Consider the following 10,755-nt stretch of genomic DNA (forward strand, 5'->3'; position numbering starts at 1 on the left):
TGAATCGGTGGTGGGGAGGGCATGTATCCGGAAGCAACGCGGCGGATCTGGCTACCGTCTCCGCCTCACCTGCTACTGCTCGACCGGGGAGAGAAGGTGAGGAGGGGGTTTCAGGGCGGCGGTGTGGGGGGAGGGCGTAGGCCGGCGGCAGCGGCGGCGGCGATGTGGGTGGGAATCGAGACAGGAAGAAGTGGGTGGCGGCTACACGAGGGGAGGGGAGGGGAGGGGAGAGGTGTATCGCTAGGGTTTAGGGTTAGTTGTGCGAGAGCTAGGGGTGGATCGCTAGGGTTAGCTGAGAGAGCGGAGGGGTGGATGGACGGACGGATTGATGGATGGACAGATGTTTGCCATGTCACTGATCCATGCCACGACTGGTTCCACCAATCAGAATTAAGCATGTTCTGTTTTTTCTCTTATAGCTTGTATCCTTTTATTCAGGAAAACATTTAACCTCTTATAGTTTGTTCAAATGAACCAATATTTTGTACATGTGTGTATTTAGGCATGACAAACAATGTTGATTTGGGAGGTTTTCATTTTCTTTGCTCAAAACAACCATTTTTCATTTTCTGAGTGACCAAAATGTGTTTTTTTTGTGAAGGAACAACCATACATTTGTTGCAAAATGGCACTAAATCATTTTTCTAAAATACCTGGCCATATTTAATGCACAATTGAAAAAATGGTTGGGTGTCAAAAGTTTTGATCCACCTCTGGTGAAAAAGACAAATTCCCGCCGATTCAGCTGGAAGCGGGTCAAATTCGAACTGCAGGTGACTTATAGTTTGCTATTTCTTTTTTCCAAAAATCATTTCTAGGTACATAAGTACCTATTTAATCAGAGAAACACCAAAAAAATTCCAAGATTCAACCACTAGGTAGGAACGGTCATTCCCGCTGTTTTGACCGCATTCTGAAACGGGCATAAAAAATTCAAAAACAATCAAAAAATTAGGAAACCTTCGCATTGTGTCATTATATGTGGCCAAGTTCCCAGGAAAAATAGCAAACTTGTAATACGGTAATTATTTTTAAAAAGTGTTCTCAGAAAAGAGCTATCACGTGTGGAGATCAATGGCTTTCAAGCCAAATGATCAATCTTATGGCCACATTCATGGCATAGTTTGTTCAAATGATCTCATATTGTGCACAAGGGTGCATATTGGAATGGCAAACAATGTTTCCTAAGGAAGTTTTCATTTTCTTTGGACCAAAAAACCATTTTCCATTTTTCGATGCCCAAAAGGAGGTTTTTTTGTGAAGGACCTCCCAAATAATTGTTGCAAAATTGGACCAAATCATTTTTCTAAAATACTAGGTCATATTTAATGCACAATTGAAAAAATGGTTGGGTATCAAAAGTTTTGATCCACTTCTGGTGAAAAAGACAAATTCCTGCCGATTTAGTTGGAAGCGGGTCAAATTTGAACTGCAGGTGCCTTATAGTTTGGTCTTTATTTTTCCAAAAATCATTTCTAGGTACATAAGTACCTATTTAATCAGAGAAACACCAAAAAAATTTCAAGATTCAACCACTAGATAGGAACGGTCAAGCCCGTTGTTTTGACCGCATTTTGAAACGGGCATAAAAAATTCAAAAAAAATCAAAAAATTGGAAAACCTTCGCATTGTGTCATTATATGTGACCAAGTTTCTAGGAAAAATAATAAACTTGTAATACGGTAATTATTTTAAAAAAGTGTTCTCAGAAATGAGCTATCAAGTGTGAAGATTCATGGCTTTCAAGCCAAATGATCAATCTTGTGGCCACATTAATGGCATAGTTTTTTCAAATGACCTCATATTGTGCACAAGGGTGCATCTTGGAATTCCAGACAATGTTGCCTAAGGGAGTTTTCATTTTCTTTGCACAGAAAATTCATTTTCCATTTTCCTAAAATGAGTTTTTTTTGTGAAGGACCTACCATATATTTGTTGCAAAATTGGACCTAATCAATTTTATAAAATACTAGGCCATATTTAATGCACAATTGACAAAATGGTTGGGTGTCAAATTTTTTGATCCACCTCTGGTGAAAAAGACAAATTCCCGTCGATTCAGTAGGAAGCGGGTCAAATTTGAACTGCAGCTGCCTCATAGTTTGCTCTTTATTTTTTCCAAAAATCATTTTTGGGTAATAAGTATCTATTTAATCAGAAATACATGGTTTGATGGCGAGACATCGAGGTTTGGACGGTGACCGAGGGGCCCAACTCTAGAGCGCGTAAGCTCGCATGCCCGCTGCGTGGTCACCGCGTGACCGTGGTGTTGCCATGTGTTCTGGGTGTCCTAGGCATGTCTAGTGGGTTGGGCACTCCCCAGGTAGGTGCTAGGAAGAAAATCACAATATAAAGTTCTTGCAAGGAGACCGATCGATGCTCAAACATGAATAAGCAGCCAAGTGTTTGACTTGCGGTACAGGAAATGCACATGGCTAATGGGCGTGAGTTTTGGCTGAGGATGATCAGTTACTAAGAAGACCGTCTTCACAAATTTTCAGCTCAAAAGGAGGAGCCTAGGTGGTACTTGCTTTGCAAAATATCACACTGGACATAAATATGAATGTTGAAGCTGGGCTCAAAACAACGAATGGATTGAGCTGGCATTTGGTGGAGGATGGTTATTTGGGCATAGGAAAGCACTGTAGAAAATGGATACCATTTGGACATGCCAAAGTGGTACTTCCTTCACAAAGTGCTGCTTTGAACACGATAGGAAAATGAATACTGTTGAGTTATTTTTGAACTAGGCAACGAAGGTTTTCGACATATTTGATGAAGATATGATCCAAACAATTTATGAGAATTTTTTGGGAATTTTTGGAATAACAGAAATATAGGTTGCTTCACAACCTAGGGAAAAAATTGACACATGGACATGACACATAGGCAAAACTGATGAGATGGCACCTAGTCATCACAACCCACCACAATCTACAAGGCTATGACCATCTATATTGGTCGTTAACAACTAGAAATAAGGCAGTGGACCTACACTGTTTGCTTTGTGACCATTTCGTGTAAGGAAATTACGACCTTTCTGACCAAAATGGACGCAATGGTTTAGGGTTTGGAACCCCCCGAACAGCTTTTGACCAATTGGTCTCAAATGGTCATAGATCTATGACCAATTCTTCCAGGGTCACTGACAGAAGGTCACTAGTTGAGATATTTCTTGTAGTGTGAGTTGACTGTATTCTGCTGCATCCCAAGGGGGCGTTTCTGGCCTTTGAGAACCCCAAAGATCAGCGCCATCTCCGTGATTCATTCTTTCCGCATCTCGTTTCTGCCAATGTGTTCTCAATCACTGCATGAACAAGAACGCATCAACAATCCACAAAAAATGTATCCTTCTGCTGCTTGCACGTAGAAGTTAACACGTCAGTGTTATCACATTTTCATGCGTAGGCAACCAACATATCATGGTAAGTAGGACATGCACATCCACTCTCTTTTTATAAAATGTGGGTGCTAGCTATCCATTCGATTCGATGGCATCAGCCACTACAATAGGATGGCAAGCAATAGGTTAACATGGTGGCAGTTAACGACAATGATAGGTGGCAACTGATGTTAGACACCAGTGGCAATTAATTTTTGCACCCCCCTTTATTCCAAATTTCTCATTTCTCTCCCTTTTTTATGGATTCCTACACATCCATTCATTTACCAACTATTTGCATCAGTCGGCTGAGAACTGAAGCTTATCTCTAGCGTACTACATGGCAGATCTACTGTATTCTGCTTGGCAACTGCGAAGACACACAAACCATGTAGTGTTTTATCCCTATAGCATGGATCAAGTCGCCACCTTCGTCGGTAAATTTGCAATTTTTTGCCCAAAAGAAGGGTGAGAAGCAGTAGGGAGATCGGGAGATTCACCTGCTTTTAGCTGGTCTTCTTTGGAGGGCGGGGTTGGAGTGGGGGGCACGGGGGGTGGGGGAGGGTTGGGGTGTGGTCTGCGGTGGGAAGGCCCTACTGATCTGCTCTGGGTGCCATGGCAACCAGAGAAGGCCAGCGATGGAGGTAGGGGTTCGAAAGGTGGGAGAAGATGGCAGCGGGATTGGGGATCGATCAGAGGCCGGGACGGCTGGGTCGTGCGGACTGCGGGGTCCTCTGGCCCAGATGTGCGGGCGGGGTTGCCACACACCGGATGTGCGGGCCGTGCCTTTGCGCGCCCGGACGCGGTCGTGCGGGCAGGTTCCTCCTGTCCATGCCACACGAGGCGTGTGGCACAACTACCCGATACACCACACGTGTGGCAGTTATCGGGACCCAAAAAAGGCTAGTAGACATCACTGTCCCACCTCCCATCTCTCCGGCTCTCCCTACCCATGAGTCACTCCCCGCCGCTGCCCAAATCATACCACCGCCGGCGCCCATTGCTGTCGCTGCCCCGCTCCCCCACTATCCCGCAACCGGCCCCCAATTCCGCCGCCAACCCGTGACCCAGGATCCGCACCACCGCCGTCGGATGGGGATGGCTCCTTTGACCCGGGCCACCCCTGCCCCCGCTACGGTGCCCCATGCTCTGGAGGAGACGGCAGCTCGCGCACCCATGCACGGAAGGGGCAGCTGCTAGCGCACCCGTGCGCGCCCACTTCGGCCAGTACTGCCGCTTGCGCACCCTTGCATGGTCAGGGCAGCTGCACGCACGCCCGTGCGCGGCCATGGCCGCTCCCACTGCTTGTCGTGCACAGACGGGGCTGCTGCTAGCACATCCGTGCACGCCCACTCCGGCCGGTGCTACGCTCGCGCGCCCATGCGCGGACGGGTCTGCTGCTCGCGTGCCCTTGCGCGGCCGTGGTGGCCCCGCTCCTCGCACTCGTGCGTGGTCCTCGCTGCTGCTCGCGACCATGCCCCCGCCGCGGCGCGCCTGTGCGCGGGCACTCCTGCCAATGCTGCTGCTCGCACACCCATGAGCGGACGGGGCTGCTCCCGCTGCTCGCGCCCGTGCACGGCTGTGGCGGCTCCCGCTGCTACTCACACCTGCTAGAACGGCGGGCCGGCAGTGGCATCCCTCGCCGACGGTGACCGGCGGTCCGGCGTGGGATCCTTTCGGATCGGGGCGGCGGCGGCTGTCCGTGTGAATCGTGATCGGGTGGAGGGCGGGTGTGTTTTTTCTATTAGACAGAAGAATAAGATCACACTGACATGTAGGCCCAGGTCTTTTTTGACGGCCAACTATATTCCAGTCAACCGTCGTTAGTTTTTGTAGCCACGTCATCACTTATAGTGGGACCAATCTGTTAGTTTTACACTTAGCAAGTGTTTACCTCAGCGATAAGTGTTTTTGGAAAACAGCCAGCACAATGTTCGTGGTTTTTTGAAAAAAGGACGAATGGTGGCGGTTTTCTGAATTATGGTCCACAATTGTGATGGTTTTTTGAAATTTACTCCGAGCTAAACAAATGTTTTCGAACAATATGTATAGTTTCTCCATGTTGAGCAAGGAAAGTGACAGGATTTAAATCAGATGGATAACTAGCTGCTAGCTCTGCCTTTAGCGTGCACGTTGGTAGAAACAGCAACTGGTTTCTTTTGGAGTCTTTTGGAGTCTAATAACGTCAGGTACAAGTACATGGCAAATCGAATGTTCTTGATGTCAACTTTAGTAGGCAAGCATGACAATTTCGTACTTCAGTTTATTTTTGACTGAAAATTGTTGTGTGTGTCAACTAACTTGGCATCCTTGCGTCACTAGAATTTCCTAAAAATGTTCAATTTGTCATGCCCCTGTCCTGACATCAGGTACTTATCATTTCAATTTCTTTTCTTAAGCAAAAGTCACTAGATTTTTAGTCAGGCCCGGCAAAATGGATCTATGGCTTACCAGTGACACAATGAGCACCGAGAAATTAAGTGTCCATCCCGTGCGGTTCTGTTGCTAGGATTACGACCGAGCGTGTGTAGATTAGCATGCAATTTTGGCCCCCGGGGGGGGGGGGGCAGAATTGAGCGAGCTAGCGATAGGTTGACACGTAAATTGAGATCAAATTTGCACATACATCCATTGGCTAGGGAGGTCCGCCTCCACCACCGTGGGTATCAAATCTTGCATTTTATTTCCGCAAAATTCTTCTAAAAAGTTCTAGCATCCATTACCCTTACATACACTCATAAGCATTGTTGACACCAGATTTTGGCATGACATAAAAAGAAAATGGGATGGCTTCGAGTGAGAGGGTTTTCAGCATGGAAAGTTTCACATCGCTGAGAGGAACAACTTTGATGTTTAAGTCATAGCCATCCGACCCCATCTCTAAGGCCGAAGTTGTGCTCAAAGTACTGGATTTTGTATTCAGAACACTGTTCGGCTGATTAAGCCCCCAAGACGGCTCCGTATGGAAGAATTATCTACACGTATTGTCTTCGTCTCGTCGAAACGATCAATTTTGATATAAAGATCGTCGCAATCTGAGGTCGTATGCAAATGTTAGAGCCGCACAACGAGACCCTCCAGCGAGCAAAATATGCGCCCGGAACCAGACACATATGTGGGTGTGTCTGATGAGATGCGTGAATAATTTGCTGTTTTGCACGAGCGATTTGACCCTCGGGATGACCTCTAGTGAAAAAACGTTCAACATGGAAGATGTTCGTCTTGTCGAAACGGTCAAGATTGCTTTGGGACTCGTTTCCATCCGAGGTTGTTTGCCATCACAAAAAGGATCAGCAAGGTACAGTCAGTTTAAACCGAACAGTTTTGGAAAGTTCGGATAAAACTAGTCCGAATTTGACTAGGGTTTTGGACGTGAATTGATGCAATTTTCTTGTAAGGAAAGCCTAGATGAATCCTTTTCTTGTACGGGAAGTCCAGCCGCCTCATATATGTTGGGGGTGACGGCCGATTGAACAACACACAATCGAACAAATCAATATACTACTTTTTTCCTGTCTACGTTTTATCTCTCCATCGTTTTTCTCTCTCGTTCTTCGCTGTTCTTCGTGTTTGAGAGCTGCGAATCCCGAGGCTCTAGGGGCGGTAAGGCCGACCTCGAGCAGCCAATCATCGCCGCAAGCCCTGACGGGGTCCCTCCCGGGTGAGCGAGGCGTCTGGTCCCAAAAGCGCCGGCTTGCTGTCTTGCGTATCGCGCTGGAAGTCGGCCTCCCGCGGTGTGAGTTGCGGAGCATCTCCCTCGGTGCCGCGGGTACACATCGACGTGTTCGTGTGACAAGTGCCAGTGTCAACACACTTTTTGGCGAATCCACTGGGGAATCGAAGATCAATCATCATCATCCACCATGTCTGATCTTCCCAAGCCATCCGAGGTAGACGCCGATAACATCATTAAGCCCAGTCTTGATGAGATATCGGCTGATCATCGCCAAGTCTATGAGGAGTACAAGAAGGCGCGCGAAGAGAAGGATTTGCAAGAGTTCCTTGCAAAGTTCAAGAAGGATCGCCAAGGCAACATCACTCTGATTGAAGAAATCAAGTTCCCTCCTCTTCAAGCTGAGCTGGTTAAACCTTCTATGAGTACTACCTTTTCTACTGAGCAGTGGGCTGAGATTGAAAGTCGTATTGCTGATGGTAACAATCTAGTCTATCAAACTTTCATAGAAAATACTAATGCTCAGAAGAATACATCTCAATTGACTAGTGGTAATGATGGTGTAGCTGCTAGTGTGCAAAACCCTAATCAGGCTTTACCTATTGCATCGGCGCCTCCCGTGCCAATGGCTTATTATCCTACCCAAACAAATCAGATTGTGGCTGCACCCATTAATCCTATTATGAGCATGCCAGGTTCGGTGGCAACGCCGAACCCAACCTTACCTACAGCTACAACCACTCGACCACTAGCAAATTATGGGTCGACATACCTGCCACAATTCCTACCTACAGCTAGTAACCATACTCCTCCTATGCCACTGCCACAAGTTTCATCGTCCACTATGGATGATGGTCTAGTTAATCTTAGAGAGGAGATGGCTAAGATGCTTCGAGAGAATTTTGGGGTTGAGTTACCTCGGAATCGGATTTACCAAAAGTCGTACCCCGAGTACTTTGATGCCATCCAGTGCCCTCCAGGATATAAAATTCCAGATTTTGTTAAGTTCAATGGAGAGGGCACGAAAACCACATGGGAGCATGTTAGTCAATACTTGGCACAATTAGGTGAAGCAGGCTCACTAAATGAGTTGAAAGTGCGTTTATTTCCTTTATCATTAACTGGTACCGCATTTTCATGGTTTTGTTCTTTACCTCATGGTTCCATTCGAGTTTGGTCGCAGCTAGAGCAGAAATTTCATGATCACTTTTACAGTGGCGACAATGAGCTCAAGTTGTCACATCTAATATCGGTTAAACAGAAGCATGATGAATCGGTCTCCGATTACGTCAAGAGATTCAGAGAAACGAAAAACCGATGTTTTAGTTTGGTGATAACCGAGAGAGACTTGGCAGACCTGGTGCTGAGTGGTTTGAGAACTCCCATTAGAGAAAAGCTAGAATGCTATGAGTTCTTAAATATTAACCAAGTCTTACAAAGGGCTTTGGCTCAGGAAAGCCGAAGCAAAGATCTCAAAGAAGTGCATAGATACAAAGCCGATCGTCCAAAGATGAATATGGTGGAATATGATAGTGATCACTCGGACGATGAGGGTGATGTTTTTGCTACTGAATTTGTTTGGGCATCTAAGGCCAAACCCTTTACTTGCAATGATCTGAAACCGATTCATAAGAATCGTGATGAAGATATCAAGTTTACTTTTAACATTGCTAAGTGTGATAGAATATTTGATGCTTTGCTGCAGGCTAAGATTATTAGAATATCTCATACTTTACCGCCGTTTGAAGAGCTGAAACGGCGTGCTTATTGCAAGTATCATAATTATTTTTCTCATGCTACTAACGATTGCAATGTTTTTCGACGACAGATACAATTGGCCATTAATGACGGACGATTGAACTTTTCTGAGATGCAAGTTGATAAACAACTCTTTCCAATGAACACCATGGAGTTAGAAGGGAAGAAGCTGCTCATTCGGCCGGAGGTAGCCGAATCTGCTAATAAAGCTAATGTCATTGTTGGTGAGCCCAGGAAGGACCAGGAGGGCAACAAGGTCTTGGGGAGACATGTTGTGCTTGATAAGCAACCCGATGGCAAAGAAGTGATCAAGATCACCATCAAGAATCCTACACTCGGGGGGCAAACACAGGTGCAGCAGGACACTCGAGTTAAATTTGTCAAACCCAAGAGTCCAGAAGTTGGCAAATGGAAGAGGAATGAAGCTAAAGTGCAACGCAAGCGGATCAAGCCAACTTTTGATATGTTGCTGTCCAAATATGCTAATAAGTCAGATGGTTCCAGCTCTAACCAGCCATCATACTTGAAACGACCAAGGTCACCATCAGATGCTATATTCAGTCAGTATGTGAAATCGAGTGGACCAAGGGCGCAGTTTTCAGAAGAGCAGAGGCAATCTGTGTGGAATCGACTTGATTACTCATATAATGGCCGACCGAACATCGGTGACTATCAGTCGGCTGGTCAAAATATGCGACCGAGTGGAAAATATCCTAGTGTAAGAATGCACCCAGGTGGAAGCTATCCATGTGAAAAAATGTGGCCAAGTAGATTCCATCCGAGTGGATTCCATCAGAGTGACGCCCATCCGAGTGGATTCCATCCGAGTAAAAAGGTGCGCCCGAGTGGAAATTTCATGCATCTGGAAAGTCGAAAAGAATGGCGTGTTAAGTCACCAAGTGTTGCAGCAGTTGAGTCGGGAAAAGGCAAGGAGAAAATGGATGTAGACTCACTTATCTTGGGCACTGAAACATTCCCCATACAGCAGCCGACTGTGCATAACCACTCGACTGAGCCGATATTTGCTATCGCGCCAAAACACTCGTTTAATGACCATGAAGCAAGCACCAGCCAAGTAAAGGTGAGAGATGCTAAATACAATCAACCAAAGTGGTGTCCTCCAGGGCTAACAAAGACACAGAAGAGGAAACTACAGAGGTTAAGGAGTCAAGAGATGGCAGAGCAGGAGGCCGAGAAGCAAAGCGATAAGTTGTTCAATGACACTCGACCCATGGTTACAGCAAAACAAGTGTGGAGGCCTAAACAAATACAAGATACATCAGCTTCTACATCTATCACAGAAGTGCCTACACCACCCAAGGAGGACGATGCGACAGCTATTACATCGTCTGCAACACTTCTTACTTCTCCTTCACTCGGCCAGATTTCGGAATCGGTCGATCCACTTGAAGAAGAGGCTGAAATGTTGGACTATGAGTCTACACCGGTTCATGAAGGTATGGATATCAATATGGTATATTACTTACCTACTGAGTTTCGTGCTGTAGCTGAGGAAGGGGAAGTGGCTCAACTGGATTTTGGCCCTAAAAACGCAATATTCGAGAAGCCAAAAGAACCAGTAACACATTTGAAACCATTGTATCTCAGAGGTCATATCAATGGATCGCCACTCACTCGGATGCTTGTGGATGGAGGTGCTATGGTAAATCTTATGCCCTATTCGGTCTTCAAGAAATTGGGTTTGCCTGATGAAGAATTGATCAAGACCAATATGGTGCTCAACGGGTTTGAAGGCAAAGAGAAAACTGAAGCCAAAGGTGTAATGTATGTGGAGCTTACAGTCGGAAGCAAAACTTTGGCTAATGCATTCTTTGTCGCTGACGTGCAAGGTAATTACAACGTTATACTAGGTCGTGATTGGGTTAATGCAAATCAGTGCGTGCCATCCACTATGCACCAGTTTTTGATTCAGTGGGTTGAT

Source organism: Triticum dicoccoides, chromosome 6B, assembly GCF_002162155.2.
Source record: "Triticum dicoccoides isolate Atlit2015 ecotype Zavitan chromosome 6B, WEW_v2.0, whole genome shotgun sequence".
In the NCBI taxonomy this organism is placed as follows: Eukaryota; Viridiplantae; Streptophyta; class Magnoliopsida; order Poales; family Poaceae; genus Triticum; species Triticum dicoccoides.